Source organism: Leptodactylus fuscus, chromosome 2 (genome assembly GCF_031893055.1).
Source record: "Leptodactylus fuscus isolate aLepFus1 chromosome 2, aLepFus1.hap2, whole genome shotgun sequence".
In the NCBI taxonomy this organism is placed as follows: domain Eukaryota; kingdom Metazoa; phylum Chordata; class Amphibia; order Anura; family Leptodactylidae; genus Leptodactylus; species Leptodactylus fuscus.
In genome coordinates, this window is record NC_134266.1 from 100,916,652 (window position 1) to 100,944,084 (window position 27,433).

Genomic DNA, 27,433 nt, shown 5'->3' on the forward strand with positions numbered 1-27,433 from the left:
ATTTTGAAAAAAGTTCTGTCGAAAATTGCAGGGAGATGTGGGTCTTTGAGATCTGAATCATTGTCTGTTGCATCCCCTTCACTGGTATTACGATTTTCCTCCATATTTGAAGTAATTTTACAGAATGGATTACGCGATTGGGATAATTAAAAACTAAAAATAAATCACGCTTCACTACAAGGCGGACTTGCTTTGCTGGAACGCGCTGGAATTTTCCCTCCTCTCTTTGCACCTCGCATGAGATACGAGAAACGAGAGTGATGACATGACTCATGCTGTTTTTTTGGGGTTTTTTTTTTTTTAAGTACGGTGAGGTAGGTTATTAAAATTACAACATTTGTATTGAATTTAGACAGTAATTTAAAATACGTAAAATACTTCCTAAAAGTATTTTAATTACAAAATACAAATACCTGACAATTATTTTAAATACCATTTTAACTACTTGTATTTTAAATACTCCCAAACACTGTTTGTGGTGAGCTGGACTGCAGAGTGAAGGCAAAAGGGCCAACAAGTGCTAAGCATCTCTGGGAACTTTTTCAAGACTGTTGAAAGATCATTTCAGGTGACTACCTCTTGAAGCTTATCAAGAGAATGCCAAGAGTATATTAAGCTGTAATCAAAGCAAAATGTGGCTACTTTGAAGAACCTAGAATATAAGACATATTTTCAGTTGTTTCACACTTTTTGGTATATAATTCCAGATGTGTTAATTCATAGTTTTGATGCCTTCAGTGTGAATCTACAATTTTCATAGTCATGAAAATACAGAAGACTCTTTCAATGAAAAGGTGTGTCCAAACTTTTGGTCTGTATTGTATGTTACAAAATTTATTAATGATACAAACACTGCTAGATCAACAAAGTTTAATTAGGTTTTAACCCTTTCCTGGGAGGGCGACAATCAGTTGCTATGAAGCTTATTGAAGGTCACCAGAGTTGTCAACACATTGGTTCTATTTTAGGCTGCGCTAGGCTTTTTCACACTACATTGCAATACATTAGCATTGTAGATCCCCTGGGGTTCAAGACCGATTAGATATCTTTGCTTCCTAAAATACCAGTCAAATTTTGTAGATGCAATAGAATGCCGGATTTTTTTTTTAACATTTGCCTCGTTTAAAAATTTAAGCTTTTAAAGCTTCTAGAACTCTCATGTTCTTAGCAACTCTATGACTCTGAACTATCTGATACCAGGTAGCTATAGTGATGTGTTTTTAGCCGATGTCAGCTCCTCCTTGATCAGGTGCCACTGCGGAACCATTTATGTGAGCTGAGCTCTTCACTACCTCACTACTTGCCAGACTGGACCAGAGAAGTGTGCCAGAATTGCCATCCAGCCCTAGAATCTCCTCGGCCTTCTGTGGCTGGTCCGGATGGATGTCACCCCCTGCTTCTGCGGGTGCCTGACCTCTTTGCAGTTGCCTTTACTACTTCTCCACTGCGATCCCCCTCTATGACATGAATCGTGAGTCAGCTTCTATCCGCTGATCGGGTCTGCCACACCACTCACCTCCCTGCCCATGCCCAGAGATACTGGTGACATATGATGCTCAGGTTTTCTGCCGCTTTACAGAGCTACCTCTTAGCCAGCGGCTTCTCGAGGTTGTCCATCCTGAGAGCTCTGTGGTGCACGTCGACCATCTTTGTACCCTCTGTTGTACTCCAGGCACTCGAAGGATATACCCATGTGGACAAAATTGTTGGTGCCCCTCGTTTTATGAAAGAAAAACCCACAATGGTCACAGAAATAACTTGAATCTGACAAAAGTAATAATAACCAAACTACTATACATGATGACAAGTCACAAAGCTTCTGGGAAAATGTCCTGTGGACAGATGAGACAAAAGCCAAACGTTTTGGCAAGGAACTTCAGCTCTATCTTCACAGATGGAAAAATTAAGCATATCTTGAAAAGAACACTGTCCCTACTGTGAAACATGGAGGAGGCTCTGTTATGTTCAGGGGCTGCTTTGCTGCATCTGGCACAGGGTGTCTTGAATCCAGGTACAAAGAAATCTCAAAAGACTATCAAGGGATTCTAGAGAGACATGTGCTGCCCAGTGTCAAAGCTTGGTCTCAGTTGCAGGTAATGACCCAAAACACACAGCTAAAAACACCCAAAAATGGTTGAGGAAAACCTTGGACTATTCTGAAGTGGCCTTCTATGAGCCCTGATCTAAATGTTATTGAGCATCTTTGGAAGGAGATGAAACATGCCGTCTGGAAAAGGCACCCTTCAAACCCGAGACAACTGGAGCAGTTTGCTCATGAGGAGTGGGCCAAAATACCTGTTGAGAGGCGCAAAAGTCTCATTGACAGTTACAGGAATCGTTTGATTGCAGTGATTGCCTCAAAAGGTTGTGCAACAAAATATTAAGTTAAGGGAACAATCATTTCTGTCCAGACCTGTTTGGCCCCCTGTGACCAAGGCATTTATACATCAAAACTTTGGCTTTCAGATGTAAGATAAAAACATCCCCTATCTGCCGACTCTCGCCAGCACATATTCTCTGGTGGGATTGCAAAGAAAGATTTTTAATATAAGTAGGATGTGCGGCTGCTTCGCTACAGAGAGTCAATACAAAAATAGGCTCCAAAATCCTCATCAGATTTTTTTCAACAGCAGAATATTGTATAATCCAGTAGAACAAAGCATTAGAATCTGTCTACATTAATCTGTTTAACTCCTTCCCACCACAGTAAATTTTTTTTTTAGTTTTTAATTTAGTTAAAAAGTGATCAAAGCAATAGTAATTCCCCAAAATGGTATAAATAAAAAGTATACCTGGCCCAGCAAAAACGGCGCCCTATGCATTTCCATACATGGAAGTATAAAAAAGTTGTGTGTCAGAATATGGCGACTTTTAGAAAAAAAAAATTGGGGCAGAGATTTGGATTTTTGTTCAGAGGCTAAAATGTAAATAAAACCATATAAATTTTCTATCGTCGGAATCGTACCAAAACATAGAATACAGGTGACGTTATTTTTTAGCTGTACAGCGAACACTGTAAAAACGAAGCCTGTAAAAAAACAAATGCACTTTTTCTTCAAATCCACCCCATTCAGATTTTTTTTATTTTTTTCAAGCTTCCCAGTACATTGTACAGAATAATAAATGGTAACATCATGAAGAGAAATTTGTCCCGCAAACATTAAGACCTCAAATGGCTCTTAGAACAGAAAAATAAAAAAAAGTTATGGGGTTTGGAAGGAGGGGAGTCAAAAATGAAAAACGAAAATTGAAAAATGCCTGTGGCGGGAAGGGATTAAGGAATGAGCTGTTTGACTGAAGCTATAGGTGTTTATTGAAGACTGCCCTGTTCATGCTTTTGTGACAAACCCAGAAAGACTGGCAAAAATGGCAGTTTTATCAATGTTGTGTAGATAAAGCTAATTGTACATTCAGCCATACATAACAAAAGTTTTAAATGGTCGGTAACTTTTTCAACAATCATTGAAAAAAAAAAAAAAAAAAAATTAGAAAATTTTGTTATGTACCTTTACTAAGGTAAAGTGGCCGTTTCTGCTCCTATGTGGCTGTTTCCCTTCTACCAGTGAACTACATCAACATGGCCGTCGGACATGCGCAGTACCACTCTGAACGGAGCAGAATTGCGCATTTCCGAAATTTCAACTGCTGGAGCGTGATCTGGGCGGACTAACATCCAGGGAGGAAGAGGAGAGGACAGTAGAGAGGTGTAAACGAAGGTATAACGTGGGAGGGCAAATTGCTGCTGAATTGGCATCGTTTTGGCAGCTGTCAACCTGGCCTACCGCTGAACTTGTTCCTCGCACCATGCCTGTGATTGTTCCGGCATCTCAGTAGCTCACTGGGACGCCTTATAATGAGTGTGGTGTTGGCTTTGATGATCCCCCTCAGCTCCGCTGGAGGAGAACTCTGTGACTTCTGGCTACCTTCATATCTTTCGGTGTTTTAGAATTTTGCAACAAATTAGATTTTCTAATTTTCCCGGCATGTTTAAAATTGGCAAACTGCCAATTTGCATTAAAGGTATGTTCCCATCCATTGTGTCAGCACTGCCTGCTTACACTGTAAGCGGCCATTTTCTTGTAGCGCGGGCTTGCGCAGTCTGCTCTGCCTAGGCCCGATGCGTAAGCAGAGTGAATTCAAAGCCGGAAGACGACGCGAGGACTCTGGGCGGGAAGAAGAATCCAGCCCGACCCTCACTCGTGGACTTGGTAAGTACAGTTTGATCGAATATTGCCTACCCCTGAAACGAGCATTTTTCCCCCATAGACAATAATAGGATTCGATATTCGATTCGAGTAGTCGAATATTGAGGACTACTCGAATCGAATATTGAATAGTAAACTATTCGCTCATATCTAATAATAATGCTTAAAATTGGTGCTTTAAATAAAGGCTTAGAAACATTCACTAGTCTCTAGAAGGATACCTGGTGAAGAAAATGGACAATATAAAAATAAGAGCATGGATAATTGATTTAAAGAAATGCTTAGGATAAAATCTGAGTGGGTTACTGTGAAAAAGCAGTGAGAGGCAAGTAAGTGAATTATGAGGGGGTGGGGGGAAATTTGGTGCAGTACCTGGATCTTTAATGTACTGAAACTCAGAGATTTGCTCATCCTTCTGTATTTGACTTTCTAGCCTTATTCAGGTTCCTGGCATACAGCTGTGTGTGATGCTTCTCGGCTCTGCATCCTGTGTACTGCATAGATCTGCAGGATATGATCATCTCAGTGCTGTTTTTAGAGAGATGAAAGACTGAGGGTGGTGCATAGTGTTGTAAGATGGAGAGAATGACACTTGTAGGTCAGCAGCTGTCATTTTACCTCTGGTTGTCTTGATATCTATGAATGTCTTAACCACTCCGAAGAGCCATGAGGGTGATGGCTGGCTGCACGGGGGCGGTGCACTGCTTTGAAAGGTGTTAGAAATCCCACTTGCATCACCAGTATAAAAATACTGTTGCAAACACAGCCTTATAACAAATCCATTCTTTACTCCTCCTCTCTACTAGGAAAACAGCAGTTATGGCTACAGTGGCTTGCATTCCCCTTAAACTTTTTACATTTTGTCACCTTTACAACCACAAACTTATATTATTGAGATTTTAAAGTGATAGACCAACACAAAGCTCATAATTGTGAAGTGGAACAAAAATCGTTTAAATGGTTTCTTAAATTTTAATCAAAATCTGAAAAGTGTGACATGCTAAAGTATTCAGCCCTCTTTTCCTCTGATACCTCTAAATAAAATCCAGTGCAATCAATTGCCTTCAGAAGTCACTTAATTAGTTAATAGAGTCCAGCTGTGTGTAATTTAGTCTCAGTATAAATACACCTGCTCTGTGAAGGCCTCAGTGGTTTGTTAGAGAACACTAGTGAACAAACAGCATCATGAAGACCAAGGAGCTCACCAGAGCTGTCAGCGATAACGTTTTGGAGAAGTTTCAAGTAGTCGTGCGCTCCACAAATCTGAACTTTATGGAAGAAAACCAATGGAATGGGGAATAACTGTTCTGTCTACAGTAAGGAAGTGCTTAGCCAAAGTGTTCTCGAGTTTAGATGCTGGACATAGTAGCAGCGATAGTAAGGCGATGTATGTAGTATACAGTAGGTAGGTACGGTAGGGAACTTGAGAGTAAATTTCAAATACGCTGTTCCAGAAGCTTTGTAGCCTCGGTCAGAAGCACTACATGTGGATCATGGTGCCAGTGTCAGTTTCACAGTGCCAACAATGATCAGAAAACCCAGTACATTGGAAACATGCATGAGAACAAATATATTTTGTGCCTCTCTTTCTCTGGAAGCTTTCTGCTTAATTCAAGGTCCCAAGCAGGCACACCCACCATGTCACCATCCATCAAGATGCCATGTAATAAGGTCACCAGGTAGAGAGGGGCTTCACTTGCCAATAGGATAGACTCAAAGACCATGAGGGCTAGGGTGATCAGCCCCCTAATGAACATGTACATAGCTGCTCGTATTCCAACCAGGAGACCTGCAACCCAGCAGGTGTATTGTCTAGGAAACATTGAGAGGGTTGTCAAACAGAGGGATGATAATGCCCAGTCTGAGACAATCTATACTGAATCATGAGTCAATTCTAGGTTGTTAGGAGATAAGATGTCATGAAGAAGCAACCAATGCTAAGTCTGTCGCCAGGGGGTATCCAAGGCAATGATAACAGAGATAGTAGGGCCAGTTAGTTTTTAAGCTCCACCACTGCTTATCTCCATTGAAACCAAGTGCACCAAGATGGATACTCAGTGATACCTTTAAAAGTCTGGGAGCCCCATCCTTCCCATCGACTTGAGTCTTGTAAGCATCTTTCTGGCAAGTGTGGGTGGTTACAGCACCAAGAGACAGGCCAGAAGGTGCCCTGCATAGTTTTGAAGGATGGAGATGGCAGAGGTATGGCCTGGAAGAGGTATAACAACTTGGGTAAGATATCCATTTTGCTAGTGTTTTATGTGCCTCTAAATTGTAGAGGTTGGTGGAGATGTGAGTACCCAAGTACTTAAAGGGGCTCTATCACTAGATATACGTGTTATGAGCTAAAGATATGCCTGAATAGCCTTTAAAAAGGCTATTCAGGTGCTGATATTAGTTTGTAAAAAGACCCCCCTGTTTTTAACTCTGAAATCAATATGCAAATGAGCTTGATCGTGCATGGTGGGCGTTCCGTGCACCCTTTAGTGTCATAGCTTCTGGATGCCCACCGCTGCCTCTAAGCCCTCCTGCTGCTGCTTATTCACCGCCTCAATCATCAGCGGTTTCTATTGAAATAATGCGCGTGCACAGTAGCGCTCCCTCCGGTGCGCTACTGCACACACGCGTTATTTCAATAGAAACCGCCGACAATGGAGGCGGTGAATAAGCAGGAAGAGGTGGGCTTGGGGGCACAAGGAAGAGTGGTGCATGATCAAGCTCATTTGCATATCGATTTCTGAGGTAAGAAACAAAAACGGGGGGGGGGGGGGTCTTTTTACAAACTGATAGCAGCACCTTAATAGCCTTTTTAAAGGCTATTCAGGCATGTTTTTAGTTCATAATACGTATATCTAGTGATAGAGCCCCTTTAAGATTTGTGGGCTTGCATCGGAATGAGAAGTTTGAAAAGTTGAGACACCAACACAGGCCATAAAATGTAAGAACATCTGTCTGGAAGTAATTAACTTTAACTTTAAAGTTGTTATCCCTCCCATAGCTTTCAAATTCCTTAATCAGAGAAGGGAATGTGACTGTGGGATTGGAGAGATTTGTCCTCCGGTGAACCAATGTGTATGCCTCTAATATCTGGACAACACAATATGGCGACCGCTAGATGTTCTATTGTTAATAAATATGGAAGCAGTAACCAGGGGCATCCCTGTGTGGTACCATTTGGCTTTATTACATCAAGCGTGTCTGCTGCACATATTTTTCTGCAGAGTGTGGACTGTAAAACACTGTGGTTTTTGCCGCACAAAGACACGGTGGTTGGAACCAAAGATCTCAAATTTGGACTCATCAGACTAAAGCACAGATTTCCACTGGTCTAATGTCCATTCCTTGTGTTCTTTAGCCCAAACAAGTTTCTTCTGCTTGTTGCCTGTCCTTAGCAGTGGTTTTCTAGCAGCTATTTTACCATGAAAGCCTGCTGCACAAAGTCTCCTCTTAACAGTTGTTGTAGAGATGTGTCTGCTGCTAGAACTCTGTGTGGCTTTGACCTCGTCTTTAATCTGAGCTGCTGTTAACCTGCGATTTCTGAGGCTGGAGACTCGGATGAACTTATTCTCCGCAGCAGAGGTGACTCTTGGTCTTCCTTTCCTTGGGCGATCCTCATGTGAGCCAGTTTCTTTGTAGTACTTGATGGTTTTGCAACTGCACTTGGGGACACTTTCAAAGTTTTCCCAATTTTTTTCGGACTGACTGACCTTCATTTCTTAAAGTAATGATGGCCACTCATTTTTCTTTACTTAGTTGTTTGTTTTTTGCCATAATACAAATTCTAAGAGTCTATTCAGAAGGACTATCAGCTGTGTATCCACCTGACTTCTGCACAACACAACTGATGGTCCCAACCTCATTTATAAGGCAAGAAATCCCCCCTGACAGGGCATACCTGTGAAGTGAAAACCATTTCCGGTGACTACCTCTTGAAGCTCATCAAGAGAAAGCCAAGAGTGTGCAAAGCAGGAATCAAAGCAAAAGGTGGCTACTTTGAAGAACCTAGAATATAAGACATATTTTCAGTTGTTTCACGCTTTTTTGTTAAGTATATAATTCCACATGTGTTAATTCATAGGTTTGATGTCTTCAGTGTGAATCTACAATTTTCATAGTCATGAAAATACAGAAAACTCTTTGAATGAGAAGGGTGTCAAAACTTTTGGTCTGTACTGTATATCTGGGAGCTTATGTAGGACCCTGCCCTCGTCAGTTTTAAGGGATGAGACCTAAGTGTTGGAGAACATCGGGTGAAGGAAAGAGGCCAGGGCCCTACCACGTTTATTAGAGTATTCGTAAAAGAAATGTCTGGTATGCTTGCGAAAATTCTCATGTTTTTATCCATAAGAGAGCGTAGTCCAGATCTGGTGACAGTTCGTCAAGTTAGGTATGTTATTTAATCTTTTTCCATTGCTAAAGACATAACATGGCTTGGTGCTCTTGTAAAGGGAGTGGAACAGTAGAGGGAGATGGTTTTACTGTTGCGGACTGTGTGTCGAGCACTGGACTCCAAGGTGGGTTGAGTGCTGGAGTGGTAAAACCTCGGTTGTTGGCATGCATAGTTCAATTGGCTTCAAGACGATAAAGGCTTACAGAGTAAGGCTCTGTTCTCACAGAGTAACGTGTCTCTCATTTAGACACGTATACACGTGTCAGAGCGTGGCGCTTCAGAACAGATCCTATTATTTTCAATGGGTGCCGGCTTACGCGCGTACCACATTGAAATCAATGGGCTACAAAGCCTCCCATTGATTTCAATGTTTAGTGCGCGTAAGCCGGCACCCATTGAAATCAATGGGATCTGTTTTGAAGCGCCACGCTCTGACACGTGTATGCGTGTCTAAATGAGCGTCGCGTTACTCCTGAAGAACGGAGCCTAACTATGCAGGTGAAGAAACTAATTGAGCCCCAAAGAACTTGAAGTGGAGCTCAAGACTGAGAGAATGTTCAACAGCGTACCAGAACCTAGTGAGTGGACATTAGTGCTTGACTAGATGAAGTAGCCCTGATTGCGTTGCCCTGCGTCTTGTCTGAGGAGGAGACGGATTCCGAGGAGACAGATGGCTAAAGACTGGCAGTGAGCAGGATCAACTTTATCACTATAATCCTTCCAAACCCTATTTAGTGTTTGTTAATGTGTCAATCATCTGCTTGTTATGTCATAACCTTTTCACTGTTTACATTGCATACCATCGGTTTTATATAACTGCATGTGAGGAAGCTATGATTTATATAGCTTTTTACAATTTTTTTTTTTCTTTTTTAAATCTGGTCCTGCGACAAAAAGATGTCTAACTTATACCATTTTAGTATTAAAAACAGTGGTTGAGCTCTTTGCTCTCCCTCCCCCCCCAGCTATGTTGTTCACTGTACAGGATAAATATTTTTATAAGTTTGTAGATCGCGCATTCTTGGACACAAAGATACCTAATGTGTATTTGTTCAACTTTATTTACTTTTGGCTTACTTTTGTATGTGTTGTAGGGACAGGGATATACGGTATATATGAAGAAAAAAAATTATTTATATATATATATATATATATATATATATATATATAATATATTACTGTGTATGTGTGTGTACATATATACACTCACCGGCCACTTTATTAGGTACACCATGCTAGTAACGGGTTGGACCCCCTTTTGCCTTCAGAACTGCCTCAATTCTTCGTGGCATAGATTCAACAAGGTGCTGGAAGCATTCCTCAGAGATTTTGGTCCATATTGACATGATGGCATCACACAGTTGCCGCAGATTTGTCGGCTGCACATCCATGATGCGAATCTCCCGTTCCACCACATCCCAAAGATGCTCTATTGGATTGAGATCTGGTGACTGTGGAGGCCATTGGAGTACAGTGAACTCATTGTCATGTTCAAGAAACCAGTCTGAGATGATTCCAGCTTTATGACATGGCATTGCATTATCCTGCTGAAAGTAGCCATCAGATGTTGGGTACATTGTGGTCATAAAGGGATGGACATGGTCAGCAACAATACTCAGGTAGGCTTTGGCGTTGCAACGATGCTCAATTGGTACCAAGGGGCCCAAAGAGTGCCAAGAAAATATTCCTCACACCATGACACCACCACCACCAGCCTGAACCGTTGATACAAGGCAGGATGGATCCATGCTTTCATGTTGTTGACGCCAAATTCTGACCCTACCATCCGAATGTCGCAGCAGAAATCGAGACTCATCAGACCAGGCAACGTTTTTCCAATGTTCAATTGTCCAATTTCGATGAGCTTGTGCAAATTGTAGCCTCAGTTTCCTGTTTTTAGCTGAAAGGAGTGGCACCCGGTGTGGTCTTGTGCTGCTGTAGCCCATCTGCCTCAAAGTTCGACGTACTGTGCGTTCAGAGATGCTCTTCTGGCTACCTTGGTTGTAACGGGTGGCTATTTGAGTCACTGTTGCCTTTCTATCAGCTCGAACCAGTCTGGCCATTCTCCTCTGACCTCTGGCATCAACAACGCATTTCCGCCCACAGAACTGCCGCTCACTGGATGTTTTTTCTTTTTCAGACCATTCTCTGTAAACCTTAGAGATGGTTGTGCGTGAAAATCCCAGTAGATCAGCAGTTTCTGAAATACTCAGACCAGCCCTTCTGGCACCAACAACCATGCCACGTTCAAAGGCACTCAAATCACCTTTCTTCCCCATACTGATGCTCGGTTTGAACTGCAGGAGATTGTCTTGACCATGTCTACATGCCTAAATGCACTGAGTTGCCGCCATGTGATTGGCTGATTAGAAAGTAAGTGTAAACGAGCAGTTGGACAGGTGTACCTAATAAAGTGGCCGGTGAGTGTATATGTGTGTGTATATATACAGTGGGGCAAAAAAGTATTTAGTCAGTCACCAATAGTGCAAGTTCCACCACTTAAAAAGATGAGGCGTCTGTAATTTACAGTCCTATGAAAAAGTTTGGGCACCCCTATTAATCTTAATCATTTTTAGTTCTAAATATTTTGGTATTTGCAGCAGCCATTTCAGTTTGATATATCTAATAACTGATGGACACAGTAATATTTCAGGATTGAAATGAGGTTTATTGTACTAACAAAAAATGTGCAATATGCATTAAACCAAAATTTGACCGGTGCAAAAGTATGGGCACCTCAACAGAAAAGTGACATTAATATTTAATAGATCCTCCTTTTGCAAAGATAACAGCCTCTAGTCGCTTCCTGTAGCTTTTAATCAGTTCCTGGATCCTGGATAAAGGTATTTTGGACAAACAATTCAAGTTCAGTTAAGTTAGATGGTCGCCGAGCATGGACAGCCCGCTTCAAATCATCCCACAGATGTTCAATGATATTCAGGTCTGGGGACTGGGATGGCCATTCCAGAACATTGTAATTGTTCCTCTGCATGAATGCCTGAGGATTTGGAGCGGTGTTTTGGATCATTGTCTTGCTGAAATATCCATCCCCGGCGTAACTTCAACTTCGTCACTGATTCTTGAACATTATTCTCAAGAATCTGCTGATACTGAGTGGAATCCATGCGACTCTCAACTTTAACAAGATTCCCGATGCCGGCATTGGCCACACAGCCCCAAAGCATGATGGAACCTCCACCAAATTTTACAGTGGGTAGCATGTGTTTTTCTTGGAATGCTGTTTCTTTTTGGACGCCATGCATAACGCCTTTTTTTATAACCAAACAACTCAATTTTTGTTTCCAAAATGAAGCTGCCTTGTCCAAATGTGCTTTTTCATACCTCAGGCAACTCTATTTGTGGCGTACGTGCAGAAACTGCTTCTTTCTCATCACTCTCCCATACAGCTTCTATTTGTGCAAAGTGCGCTGTATAGTTGATGCACAGTGACACCATCTGCAGCAAGATGATGCTGCAGCTCTTTGGAGGTGGTCTGTGGATTGTCCTTGACTGTTCTCACCATTCTTCTTCTCTGCCTTTCTGATATTTTTCTTGGCCTGCCACTTCTGGGCTTAACAAGAACTGTCCCTGTGGTCTTCCATTTCCTTACTATGTTCCTCACAGTGGAAACTGACAGGTTAAATCTCTGAGACAACTTTTTGTATCCTTCCCCTGAACAACTATGTTGAACAATCTTTGTTTTCAGATCATTTGAGAGTTGTTTTGAGTAGCCCATGATGCCACTCTTCAGAGGAGATTCAAATAGGAGATCAACTTGCAATTGGCCACCTTAAATACCTTTTCTTATGATTGGATACATCTGGCTATGAAGTTCAAAGCTCACTGAGGTTACAAAACCAATTTTGTGCTTCAGTAAGTCAGTAAAAAGTAGTTAGGGGAATTCAAATCAATAAAATGATAAGGGTGCCCATACTTTTGCACCGGTCAAATTTTGGTTTAATGCATATTGCACATTTTCTGTTAGTACAATAAACCTCATTTCAATCCTGAAATATTACTGTGTCCATCAGTTATTAGATATATCAAACTGAAATGGCTGTTGCAAACACCAAAATATTTAGAACAAAAAATGATTAAGATTAATAGGGGTGCCCAAACTTTTTCATAGGACTGTACATCATAGGTAGACCTCCACTATGAGAGACAAAATAAGAAAACAAATCCAGAAAATCACATTGTCTGATTTTGTAAGAATTTATTTGCAAATTATGGTGGAAAATAAGTATTTGGTCACCTACAAACAATCCAGATTTCTGGCTCTCACAGACCTGTAACTTCTTCTTTAAGAGTCTCCTCTTTCCTCCACTCATTACCTGTAGTAATGGCACCTGTTTAAACTTATCGGTATATAAAGACACCTGTGCACACCCTCAAACAGTCAGACTCCAAACTCCACTATGGTGAAGGCCAAAGAGCTGTCAAAGGACACCAGAAACAAAATTGTAGCCCTGCACCGGGCTGGGAAGATTGAATCTGCAACAGGCAACCAGCTTGGATTGAAGAAATCAACTGTGGGAGAAATAATTAGAAAATGGAAGACATACAAGACCACTGATATTCTCCCTCGATCTGGGGCTCCACGCAAATCTCACCCCGTGGGGTCAAAATGATCACAAGAACGGTGAGCAAGAATCCCCGAACCACGCGGGGGGACCTAGTGAATGAACTGCAGAGAGCTGGGACCAATGTAACAAAGCCTACCATCAGTAACACACTACGCCGTCAGGGACTCAGATCCTGCAGTGCCAGACGTGTCCCACTGCTTAAGCCAGTACATGTCCGGGCCCGTCTGAAGTTTGCTAGAGAGCATTTGGATGATCCAGAAGAGTATTGGGAGAATGTCCTATGGTCTGATGAAACCAAACTGGAACTGTTTGGTAGAAACACAACTTTTCGTGTTTGGAGGAAAAAGAATACTGAGTTGCATCCATCAAACACCATACCTACTGTAAAGCATGGGGGTGGAAACATCATGCTTTGGGGCTGTTTCTCTGCAAAGGGGCCAGGACGACTGATCCGGGTACATGAAAGAATGAATGGGGCCATGTATCGTGAGATTTTGAGTGCAAACCTCCTTCCATCAGCAAGGGCATTGAAGATGAAACGTGGCTGGGTCTTTCAACATGACAATGATCCAAAGCACACCGCCAGGGCAACGAAGGAGTGGCTTTGTAAGAAGCATTTCAAGGTCCTGGAGTGGCCTAGCCAGTCTCCAGATCTCAACCCTATAGAAAACCTTTGGAGAGAGTTGAAAGTCCGTGTTGCCAAGCGACAGCCCCAAAACATCACTGCTCTAGAGGAGATCTGCATGGAGGAATGGGCCAACATACCAACAAGAGTGTGTGCCAACCTTGTGAAGACTTACAGAAAACGTTTGACCTCTGTCATTGCCAACAAAGGATATATAACAAAGTATTGAGATGAAATTTTGTTACTGACCAAATACTTATTTTCCACCATAATTTGCAAATAAATTCTTACAAAATCAGACAATGTGATTTTCTGGATTTGTTTTCTCATTTTGTCTCTCATAGTTGAGGTCTACCTATGATGTAAATTACAGACGCCTCTCATCTTTTTAAGTGGTGGAACTTGCACTATTGGTGACTGACTAAATACTTTTTTGCCCCACTGTGTGTGTGTGTATATATATATATATATATATATATATATATATATAAAACTCAAATTCTGTAGTAGTCTGCTCTATACAAATCCACAGTTCTCGCCCAATATGGGTGAAATTTGGCACGCCCCCTCTTCACCCACAGGAGCAGAATACTGCGTTTGTTACATCTCGCTAGCGCACACAAATACTGTGTGTGCGTCTTCTGCCTCTCCGCGGCGAAACCTTTTATTTTTTTTTATTTTTTTTTTAACCAGACACAAAGTGCATGACATGCAGGACTTTGTGTCCGGTTAAAAAAAACAGTTTTGCCGTGGAGAGGCAGAAGACACACACAGGCGGTCACTTTGCAAACCCATTCGAGTGAATGGGTTTGTTTCCCCTGTGCAGCTTCTCGGGGCAGGAGATGTAAACCCCCAGGATTGGCTAAAGCGGAGACGGGGCACAGGTGTGAACCCGCCTTGAAAGCTGAGCTCTGGTTGCTGTGGGCAACTACACAAGTCTGCCTGTCAGGTGGTTTTCATTACTGAGATGTAGGATTTAATTTTTGATAAAAAAAAAAAAATAGTTGTAACAGTTTATGTATTGAATATGTAAAATCAATAAAAATGTTGAAATAAAAAAAAAAAGTTGTTGTTTACATCAATGTTACGACAAATTAGTAAAATGCCAAAATAATAAAAAATTTAAGTGGAATTTTTTTTTTTTACTGTAGCTCTGAAAATGTCAATTTTTGCTTTTTATAATGCAAAGCCAAAGCAAATTGTATTGTAGGGTTTCTATATGAATGTAGGAAATCTAAGAATCAAATAGAGAATTTTTAAAAAAAAATTGAAAAAAGGGGTCAATAGAGGAATCCCACAGACACCTTGATAGTACTTATGTGAGAAATCCTGACGATGGTATCTAAGGGTTAAATACTTGTCATCTGCCATAATACTACGGTGGATGTCAGGAAAAGTTAAGTGACATTGGACTAACTGTCAAAAAGAAAACATTCAAAGCAACAGCAGAGAATCTGAGAGTATTTTCACACGGTTTTGTAGTTGGCTTTTGGAGAGTATTTTGAAAAAGTCTTTTACCTCATAAAATGGGGCTTATCAATATGAGACTATTTGCTGAGTTTCAGAGGTGATACGCAAACTGGAGCAAGGTCGAGCACGATGCTTCTATTTCCAGTGCTCCGAAAAAGAAGCAAATGTCACTGCCTCACATTGAAGCCCATTGGAGGAAGAATAGGGATGATTTTGAAGAGGGTTTTCAGATAGACCACTTCAAAAGCTGCCATGTAAACGGTGTAAACCTAGACTAGACATTCTTATAGCAGATTCATCAGTGTGACTAATTCTGGCTATTAAATGTAATGTATACTATACATTTATACTACCTTCTATTATGCCAAAACTTTAATGTATATAAATTATTATATAGAGAGAGAGATTTTTTTTTTTTTTTTTTTTTTTTTTTTTTTTAAAGCTATCCCTTTGTATCCCTTTGTAAGCCACATTCTAGTTGCCAGAACAGAAACAGAAAGTAAAATTAACCACTTCCGGACCGCCCATAGACTATATACGTCCGGATAGTGGTTGTCTAGTTCTGCCAGGACGTACCTGTACGTCCAAGTCAGAACACAGCAGCTGCACAAGATCGTGCAGCTGCTTTCACTAGGAGCCGGCTGTAACTTCAGCCGGAGCTCCCAGAGAGATAGCAGGGCAGATTTATTACCTGCTCTGCTATCTCGATCGCTTTGTATACAGCGCTCAATGAGCGCTGTAAACACGGCTATGGACGCAACCATAAATCAGCTGCCCTCTGACCCGGCAGACACGTGATCTGCCGGGAGCAGTGTCCTGCCAGAGCTGCTGGGTCCTACAGGACTCAGATCAGCTCTGCATACTGTGTATACAGTGTGCAGGAGTCTGTATTTCTCCTGTAACTGAGGTTAAATGTACCAGCCTCAGTTATAGGAGAAATCAGCCTCAAGTACAAAAAAAAAGTGATCAGATGTCCCCAAAGGTCTCTTATTACCTTATGGGGACACAATCTGGGAAAAAAAATAAAATAAAAATATAATAAAAAAGTTTTAAAAAAATGTAAATAAACTAATAATAAAAAATAAAACGCTAATAAAACGCCGTTATTAAAGGTTATAGCCCCGCCCCCGACGACACCATACAAAATAAAAATTACTGTAACGGAGAGGAAAAACTATATTATAAAGTTTTTCAGTGACACTTTGTGTTATTAAATAAAAAAATATATATAAATTGAAAACCAGACACAATTTCCCTCCTATTTTGTTTATATTTTCCTGGATATAAAAAAAATTAAAACACATTTGAAAATAAAAATAACATAAAAATAAAGCCCTATGTGTCCCCGAAAAAAGATGCAAAAATTAGTTGACTAAGACATACGAGAAAAATTTTACAGACCTCAAAACCGCGCATACATAATAAACCTAAAATGTGTCTCGTCCTGGACCACAAATTGGCCCGATACTGAAGTGGTTAAGGTATGTAATCCATTTTTTGTTGCTGCTCTTCTTTGATCATACAGCAGTTAGCAAAAATAGGCAGTTGTGTGAATTAAAAGATATTAGGTCTTGGGACGTGCAATTTTGATTGAACTACATGTTACAAGGTAAGAGCTCACCTGAGGAAGGGGTTAATCCAATCCTGCAACTTCTGTCTTGAGACATAATTTATAGATTAACAGATCTCAATGTTCAACTGCCTGAGGCAAAAACGTTTTCTCCAGCAGATGCAGACATGCCTTGGGTTTACCAAACAGCTCATTTGCATACAAATTAAAAGTTTTCTCCACATCAGATAGGCACACTGATAGATGAAAGGTATGCCGACCATCACACTTTACCCTTTTTCCTACAATGTTCCATGTACAGTCAAGAGAAAAACAAAATACACCCTTTGGATTCTATGGTTTGTTTGTTTGTTTTTTTTATCAGAGTATTAAAAAAAAAAACCTAAACCTGGTCCTTAGAAGGTCTTAACAATCTCAGATCAACTACCACAAATTCCATCACGTCATTCAATACGTTTCTTTAACAAAAATTAAACCAAAACAGAAAAGTCATAAAACAAAGTATACCCCATCAATCAATGGCTTCTTGAACCACCTGTAGCAGGAAAAAATTGTAATAATTTTCTATATGATCTCAATCTCTCACGTCATTCTGGATCAATTTTGGGTCACTCTTGTTTACAGCTTTGCTTCAGTTCAGCTCACTTAAAGGGCAAGGGTTGCCAGGAAATGACCTATTATTTAAATCACGTTTTTGTATTCAATTTTCCATATTATGTATAAAAATATGAATGAACACTCCAAAGGCTGCTGTGGCTGGGATACTCTCTTAAGCTTTTTTTTTTTTTTTTTTTTTTTTTAGCCAAAGCCAGGAGTGGATTAAGCAGAAGGGAGAAGTATAGGCTCTTCCTATATATTTTTCAATTCCTTTTTGCATCCATTCTTGACTTTGGCTTTAAAAAAAAAAACACAGCAGAATCTGCAACAAAAAACGCCGCATTTCTACAACGTGGGACCTCAGCCTAACAGTTTTTGGAATGTGTTTCTCTGCTGACACAAGTTGAGTACGTCTAAGGGCCAGTTCACACGGAGTCAACTGGCGCGCATTCTGGCACGTATACACGTGTCAGAATGTGAGTGCTCAAAACAGAATCCATTCATTTCAATGGGTCGTTACGGGCGTATAACGCGCGTAATTTTGCGGGATTTTTGGAGTATGCTTGAAATATCGAAAAATAAGTCCTAGTTACAGTTCATTAACAAAAAGTGTTAAGGCAGCAATACATGTAAAAAAAAAAAAAAAAAAGTAAATGGAATACAGCAGAACAGATAAAGTAGAACCTTCATCAAGAAAAGCAGTCTCTCCCCAAAAGAAAGCAATAATAATCCCTAAGATATCTTTCAGAGCATCTTTATAAAGTGAAATACGCGGTTCACCTCTCTAGCGATATCCATTAGAAGGTAATATCAATAGCGAATAGCACTAGAAAAAATATATAAAATACTTTTGACAGGTAAAGTCAAAAGTTCCATCAGTCAGATAACCAATTTTTACCCATTGAAGGCCACATATAAAAATCCCAGTTTTGGAAAGCTTTCAAATGGGTAAAATAGCAGGTCTTTTTTGTGTTTTGTTTTTGCACCTATAGTCCAAAAAAGATATCCACATGGACTTCCAGCAGGTCATCAGATTTAGAATTATGGCTCTCTGAGGACCCCATAGACTATGGACCCCATAGACTATAATGGTCTCCGTGTGCTTGGCGCGCACTGCCCGCACAAATCATTCGTGCGGGCAGTGCACAGCAAGCACACGGAGACCATTATAGTCTATGGGTCCGTGTGCTTTGACATCACAAACGTTTGCAATTGCGATTGTATTCTGTCCGGGGGGTGTCCATGTGAACCAACCCTCACACCAGCAATGATGAACCGCATAAACTTCAGAGGTTACATAAAGTGACCATTTTGTGCCAATCTGAAACTGACCCTAGTTATCACAGATATACAGATTATAATTATTCACTAGAATTACAATTTAATAGGGGGATAGAAAATTATATTCTTATGTAAACCCCTATTTAATTTGCATGCACAAAATTGGTTGGAGCATTTCAGCGATTTTGGTGTTTCTTTAACATATGCACATGTAAACATATGTGTGATATGTATGAATTCTTCTTGCAGTTTTTTTTGAAAATACCGTACATTTTGTTTGCAGAAAGGGATTGCTTGAGCATTTCTAGGTGCATTTTAAAAAAAAAAACAAAAAAAAAAAACTATTTGTTTTGTGTTTGTCAGGTTTTCTACTTTCAAGAAATATATAGTGTTTCTGGGTGCGTAATCCCTACATTTTATAAGGTGATACCTTTTTAACATTTCTAACTTCAAAGCAAATTTTTGTTCCTTCCAGTTTTGGTGATTTTCTGAAGAAATGTGCATGCGGATGTACACTAATGATCTGAATGAACTCTTCTCATGTTGATTTCTTATTTTTTAGAAGGTGTGGTGCATATATATCTTTTTGTTTATTTCTTTTAGCAACTAATATAAATTAATTTGCATTGTCTTATAAAACATTCACTTTGCATCAAATTTGCATGAAGGTGCCTGTTCATATACATATACCGTATTTTTCGGACTAGAAGACGCACTTTTTTTTCCCAAAATTTTTGGGGAAAAGAAGGGTGCGTCTTATAGTCTGAAGGTGGCGCCTGGCATCCGCTGTAATAGAGAGGCGGAAGCCGGTAAGTGATAGACGCCAGCACAGGTGCCGGGGCCTGCGACATCGCTGCGCTCCTCTGCCCCGCATGAAGCCAGCAGCGGCAGGGGCTCCTCCGTGCCCCCGCCGCTGGCTTCATGCAGGGGAGAGGATCGTAGCGATGTCTCAGGCCCCGGCGTCTATCCCTCCCCGGCATCCGCCTCTCTAGTACAGCGGATGCCGGGTCAGTATCGGTGGCCTCTTCTCCCCCGGGGCCGGTCCCCACCGGCCCCGTACCTGTAAAGTTGCAGGCCGGCTCCTGCGCGGCGATATCGCAGGAGCCGACCTGTTCGGGTGACAGCCGGGAGCCTAATGAAGCTCCCGGGCCTGTCACTGCTATATTAGTATTACGGCTGGGTCTATGACCAGCCGTAATACTAATACACAGAATGTCCCATAGACGGCAATACAGTTGTATTGCCGTCTATGGGACTTGCGATCAAGTGACCGCAGGTTCAAGCCCCCGGGGGGGAATAAAATAGTAAAAAAAAAAAAAAAAAAAGCTTTAAAAATATGAAATAAATAAAAGTTCTAAATCACCTCCTTTTTTTTTTCAATACAAGGTGATCTAAGCAATAGATATCCCCCAAAATGGTATAACTAAAAAGTACAGCTGGCCCCGCAAAAAAAACGCTCTATGCATCCCCGTACAGCTGCAGGGTCACCTGTCAATGTGGCCTTGCAGCTGTTGCAAAACTACAACTCCCATATATTAAATATTTTACCAGTTTTTGCTTCAAAATTTTTTTTCCCTATTTTCCTCCTCTAAAACCTAGGTGCGTCTTATAGTCCAGTGAAAAATACGGTAAGTGGCGTTTTGAGAATATTGCAGGTGTCTTTCAGAAAATATGTAGGTAATAGGGGATTAGTATGATATTTTATATTCTATTTTTATTTATTTTTTTTGTATATCTCAAATCTGTGAAAATTGCCTTGGTCACCAGAGGTGCAAAATATAAAAAAAAACAAAAAGAACAACCTGGCAGTTAAAGGGTTAAGGTTACTTTCTGTTGCTGTATGTGAACCCATTACCTTTTGAAGTGTCTGTGCATGTGTGTATACAAGTGGGGTTTCCGTTGAACCCAAAGTCAGTGGTGGTGGCAGCTTGTAAAAGCTGAATGAATAACAATAAACTAAGGCAACCTTTGGATCTTGGAAATCACCCCAAGAATCAATACTAATTCTACTGCTATCCTGCATCATGCTATTACTTCTGAGGATTTGCTACAGATAGACTGGGGAACAGAATCTCCTGTTTTCTCCATGCACAGTGTATTGAAGAATTGATAGCAGCCTGCCTTTTCACACAGTTGTATTCAGGCCGAGGAATATAGTCTGTGAGTTGGCAGTATTTCCTGTACATCACAGTATATCACAGTTTATGTGAACCGAATTTGCGGCAGCATGCTAATTTTTAATTCCTCAAGATTCAGAATTGCTATTAATTTACTGTCCTGGACTTACTGTGAGTGCTGGACAGTCAGTAGAGCTGTAATAGTTCTGAAGCTTCTAGCATCATCAGTATGATACTGTAAGTTAAATTCACAGAAGCCGCAGTCAGGCTGAGAGATGAAGTCGACAAATGGACCATATTTCGCAGCCCAAATTTGGCCCTTAGGCTGACTTCACATAAACCGAACACTAAGCAGAGATTTTGATTCTGTATATCATGATTGTTTTCTATCTTACTAGAACTCCTTGCTATTCTTCTGTCCCGAAAACACAAGATATTACTCACGCAGGAAGGCATGGACTCTTTTACATTACAGATTATGATGCTTGTTATACAGGTCTGTGTTTGATCTGGGAAATGGTGCTGACATCGATCGGTATTTCACAGACAGAATATGCCATTGAGGAGCTGGCCTTTCGCTCTATTTAAATTAATGTTATCATGGCTGTGTAAAGGCCATTGTCAAAACTTAGTCTGCGTCCCACATATTCATATGACAGATATGACAAACAGACATATTCATATGTCTGTTTTTGACTGTGTGAAAAATCCATTAAAAAAAAAACAAAAAAAACATACCATTTTTGCCCATTTTCATAGATCCCCTGAAAAGGCTTAAGTCTGAAAGATCTGTTACAACAGTCTCACCACAGATACATTTCACCTGTTATGTCATCTGAATAAAGCCGTATAGCAAATAAAACTATATTCATGTAATGGTCAGAAATTGTGTTTCTCCTCATGTAAACATAGTACCTTATCCAGAAAAATCATCCAAAATTTTAGGTCCTACTTCTCCTCGTGTACACACACTGTAGCTTATCCTAAAAAGTTTGTTAGGTATCATTGGGTACTATTAACCGGTTAAGGACCGCTGGCCGTAAATTTACGGCCAGCAGTCCTGGTCTCTAAGACCAGCCGATTGTAAATTTACGGCCGGTCTTCAGAGACTCACTAGGCAGGGGGTGGGGCGGGGGGAGGGCAGGTATTAGGTGTTACTAACACCTAACCACCCCCTCAACAACATTCAGTTCCGACTGAATGTTTTAACCCTTTCGATCGTGCCGTGAAACAACACGGCGCGATCGAAAGGGATCCGCCGCATATTGAAGCTGATCGGCACCCCCCGCGGCGAGATCGGGGGGTGCCGATGTCAGTAAAAGGTAGTCTGGGGTCTGGCCAGTGACCCCAGACTACCGGATCCCCCACATACCTGGTTGATCCTGCCGACCGATGGAGGAAGTGAGCGATGTGTCTCACTTCCTCTGCTGCTTGCAGGACACGAGCAGGCTCATGTCCTGCTCGTGTCCTGCAAGCTACTATACAAAATCAGTTGATGCTTTCATGAAAGCATCAACTGATTCAAGTGTCCTAAAGGGACACATGAAAAAGTTAAAAAAAAAGTAAAGTGTATGAAAAAAGTAATAAAGTTATAAAGCCCAAAAATCCCTTTTTCTCTATACAAAATGAACTATATAAAAAAGTACTAAAAATTAATAAAAACAATGCATATTTGGTATCGCCGCGTCCGTAACAACCTGTACAATAAAACTGAAATAATATTTAATGTATACGGTGTACATCTGAAAAAAAACCCGGAAAAAACCCGCCAGAAGTAGTGATTTTTCACCATATCACCTTACAAAATATGCTATAAAAAGTGATCAAAAAATCATATGCACCCCACAACAGTACCAATAAAAAGCGCAGGTTGTCCCGCAAAAAATAAGCCCTCAACCAACACTGTCAACCGAAAAATAAAAATGTTACGCCTCTCATAAGATGGCGATGCAAAAATCACTGATTTATGTCCCCAAATGTGTTTTTGTTCTGCAGAATTAGTATCGCATAAAAAAATAGTATAAATGAGGTATCGCCGTAACCGTACCGACCCGCAGAATAAAGGGAACATGTTACTTTTACTGTGCGCTGCATGGCGAAAAATTTAAAGGGTACAACTCAATGCCAGGATTTTATTTTTTTTTTAAATCCAGCAAGAAAGAGTTAATAAAATGTATTCAGTATGTTGTAGGCACCCAAAAATGGTGTCATTACAAAATATATCACATCCCGCAAACAACAAGCCCTTATATGGCCGCGTCACCAAAAGAATAAAGAAAATATAGCATCTACCAATGTGAAGACAAAAAAAACCAAAATCGCCAAATTATTAGAATACAACTGGCGGCGTCAGAAAGGGAATGTATAAGCTGTGTCAGTGTACTTCAGGAGACACCCCAGATTTACAGTTTACAAGGGAAAGACACCAGAAGTGACCCCCAAAATGAGCCCCAGAGTGACTCCCCCAATCATAGGAGCTACTGGGACATAGTAGGGAATTTGGTGTCTGCAATGTACTCCGCACCGCTTACACATTCCCTCTTCGCCATCCGCTGTGCAGTCATGTCCGGGATACTAATACTCACTACACCCCCTGAGAAATTCTTTGAGGGGTGCAGTTTTCAAAATGGGGTCACTCCTTTGGGGAATCCACTTTTCTGGTACCTTACAGGCTCTACAAACATGGCATGGCGTCCAGATACCAAACATCTGAATCTGTACTCCAAAAGCCTCATCGCGCTCCTTCCCTTCTGCGCCCTGCTGTGCGCCCAAACTGCAGTTTATGCCACATGTATGACACATGTATGACACTGGTGTACCCGGGATAACGGACGTAATGTCATATGTGGGTATAAACTGATATTAGGGCACAGCCGGACACAGAAGGGAAGAAGGGTTATTGGGTTTTTGGAGCGCAGACGGTTTGGTTTTTGGATGCCATGACACTTTTGCAGAGACCCTAAACTTGCCCCTACAAAATGGGGTTTACAGTTACCTCCAGGTCTCTCCAAAAGGAACATGGCCCCCAGAAAGTCCCTCTAAATCTGTACCCCAAAAGCTAAAAAGCGCAGTGCTCCTTCCCTTCTGAGCCCTCCTGTGTGCCCAAGCAGCAGTTTACACCCACATATATATATTTTTTGCCCCTCGGGATGGCCCCTTAATAGTTTTAGGAGTGCAGGTCTCTGACAACACAAAGTGGGTGCAATGTATGGGGCACCGAAATGGCATATTTCTTTCAAAATTTAAATTTTCATTTTGGACATTCATTTTTTGGAAGCATTTTAGGCACAAAATAATACCCCTTGATTCATTCCTTGACAGGTGTAGTTTCTAAAATGGGGTCACAATGGGGGGTTTCCATTGTATTGATACTTTAGGGGCTCAGCAAATGCGACATGGCACCTGAAAACTATTCCAGCCACATCTGCCCTCCAAAATCCAAATAGCTCTCTTTCCATTCTGAGCCCCACCATGTACCCATACAGCAGATTATGGCCACATATGGGGTATTGCCGTGTTCAGGAGAAATTTTGTAACAAACTGTGGGGGCTTTTAATTCTTTAACTACTTGCAAAATTAAAAATATGGCGCTAAATGGACGATTCATTGGGAAAAAAAGTAATTTTTCATTTTTACATCCCAATGTTAATAAAATCTGTGAAACAGCTGTGAGGCCAAAATGCTCAGTATACCCCTAGATAAATTCTATGAGTGGTGTAGTTTCCAAAATGGGGTCACTTTTAGGGGGTTTCCACTGTATTGGTACTTTAGGGGCTCTGCAAATGCGACATGGGACTTGAAAAATATTCCAGCAAAATCTGTCCTTCAAAAGCCAAATAGCTCTCTTTCCATTCTGAGCCCCACCATGTTCCCATACAGTAGATTATGGCCACATATGGGGCATTTCTGTGTTCAGGAGAAATTGTTTAACAAACTTTATGGAGCTTTTTCCCCTTTATCCTCTTGTGAAAATGAAAAATTTGGGGCTAAATTGACAGTTTATTGGAAAAAAAGTAATTTTTCATTTTCATGCCCCAATGTTAAGAAAATCTGTGAAACAGCTGTAGGGTCAAAATGCTCACTCTACCCTTTAATATGTTCTGTGGGGGGTGTAGTTTCCAAAATGGGGTCACTTTTAGGGGGTTTCCACTGTATTGGTACTCTAGGGGCTCTGCAAATGAGACATGGCACCTAAAATTATTCCAGCAAAATCTGCCATCCAAAAGCCAAATAGCGCTCTTTCCATTCCAAGCCCCGCCATGTCCCCATACAGCAGAATATGGCCACACATGGGGTATTGCCGTGTTCAGGAGAAATTGTGTAACAAACTGTGGGGGGCTTTTAGTCCTTTATCCCCTTGTGAAAATTAAAACTTTGGGGATAAAGTGACATTTTAGTAATTTTTCATTTACACATCCCAATGTTAGTAAAATCTGTGAAACAACTGTAGGGTCAAAATGCTGACTATACCCCTTGATGAATTCTGTGAGGGGTGTAGATTCTAAAATGGGGTCACTTTTGGGGGGTTTCCATTGTTTTGGTACTCTAGGGGCTCTGCAAATGAGGCATGGTGCCTGAAAATTATTCCAGCAAAATCTGCTGTTCACACACCCAGTGTCGCTCCTTCCCTTCCATGCACTGCTGTGTACCCAAAAATCAGTTTACGCCCACATGTGGGGTATTTCTGTGCACGGGAGAAATTGCATAACAAAATGTGAGATGCATTTTCTCCTTTAACCCTTTGTGAATGTGTTAATTTTAGGTCTAAATGAATGTATTAATGAAAAAAAATAAAATGTCTAAATTTCACTGCCATATTATTTTTATTCTTATGAAAAACTTAAAGGGTTAACAAACATCCCAAATGCTGTTTTGAATAATTTGAGGGGTGTAGTTTTGAAAATGGGGTGATTTATGGGGGTTTCTATTATATAGGCCTTTATAATTCCTTACAGAACTGAAGCGGTCCCTAAAAAATTGGTTTGGGGAATTTTCTTGCAAATCTAGAAAATCGCTGTTACACTTGTAAGCCTTGTAACGTCCAAAATAAATTAAAAGACAATCAAAAGATGATGCCGATATAAAGCAGAGATATGGGAGATAATATTTATTTATGTATTTGGGTGGTATGACTATCTGCCTGAAAAGCAGAGAATTTCACATTTTGAAAATTGCAATTTTTTCCAAATTTCCATCAAATTTCCTAGTTTTTTTTATAAATAAATACACAAATATTGATTAATATTTACCACTAACATGAAGTATAATGTGTTACGAAAAAAACAGTCTCAAAACCACTTGTGTAAGTTAAACCGTCTCAAAGTTATTGCCATTTAAAGTGACATATGTCAGTTTTGAAAAAAAAGGCCTGGTCTTTAACATACTTTTGGGCCTGGTCCTTAACCGGTTAAAGAACTTGAAAGGGGTTGTTAGGCTAAGTGACTGAATTTATTGTGACCTGGAGATTACTGTTCCCTTTGTGTCCCCGCACATTGAACATTGAGTGGTATAACAAATGGGCAGGAACACACCCCCAACTAGCAACAACCAGTTGTCCACTTATTCTTAATTTCCTATTAGAAATAGAGGGATGACCCACTGTAGAGCTTTAAGAAAAGATCCTTCAGAATTGATACTTCATGGGTGCAGCAGCCCCTTGCAAGAAAGGCTAAAAGGTTGGGACTAGAAGTCACTAGTCATGATGGCAGGGATCTCGACCAGAATCTCCAAGGAGTCGGGCCTGGTGGTAATGGTTTTGCCCAGGCAATGTCTTAATAGTAGTAAGCCTCCATGAGCCTAATAATGGTTGGAATGCCTGTGGTGGTAGATATAGGAATGAGACTCAGTAGACAAGGTTTGCGAAATGTAGAAACTCACAAATTTTACATAATTAGTATAGTATAGATGGGAAAGGGAGTGACTGAAAGGATGAGTGAAGAAATAAGCATTACTTTAAGCATCTAATACCATTTTATTTAGTTTTGCTTTTTATTTTGCTGATGATTTCACTATTCAAGAGTTCCTAAATCAAGGTTTAAATAATGCTCACCTGTCAGGCTGGGATCACATCAGCATTCATAATTTCCAAATTTTTTTTTTTTGTAAATAAATGCAAAAAAAATTGATCAATGTTCATCACTCACATGAAGTATGATGTGTCATGAAAAAACAATCTCAGTCATATGGGTAAGTTTAAGCATTTCAAAGTTATTGTTAAATAAAGTGACACATGTCAATTTTGGAAAATTGGTATGTGTTCTTTAGGCTAAGGCCCCTTGTATCGAGCAGCAGACCAAAAAAATGCCGGTGTGTCCATAGACATAACTGATGCTGCAATTTACAAAAATTCAACAGTTTTTGAAATCACAGCGTTTCCTTTGAGAATATTTTTTACAATGTGTGGATGGGATTAGCCAGACTCTCATCCACTTTGTAAGTGTTGTAAAGCTTTGCGTTTTTTGTTTTGGCGTTGCTGCCTCGAACAAATTGCAACGTTTTCACAATGTGGGGCCCTGGTGTTTTTTGGTTGTATCTTTAAGAGCTTAAGGTACGCTTAGGCTGTGTTTTTAAGTGGTTAATCTTTCAACTCTCC

The 27,433-nt window shown here is 40.6% G+C and overlaps 1 protein-coding gene across 5 annotated transcripts in view; it reads left to right on the forward strand.

The window, feature by feature from the left end:
- LOC142194850 (plasma membrane calcium-transporting ATPase 4-like) overlaps positions 1 to 27,433 on the forward strand; it is a 174,757-nt gene that overhangs the window by 72,408 nt on the left and 74,916 nt on the right. The gene's annotated exons all lie outside the window — the stretch shown is intronic.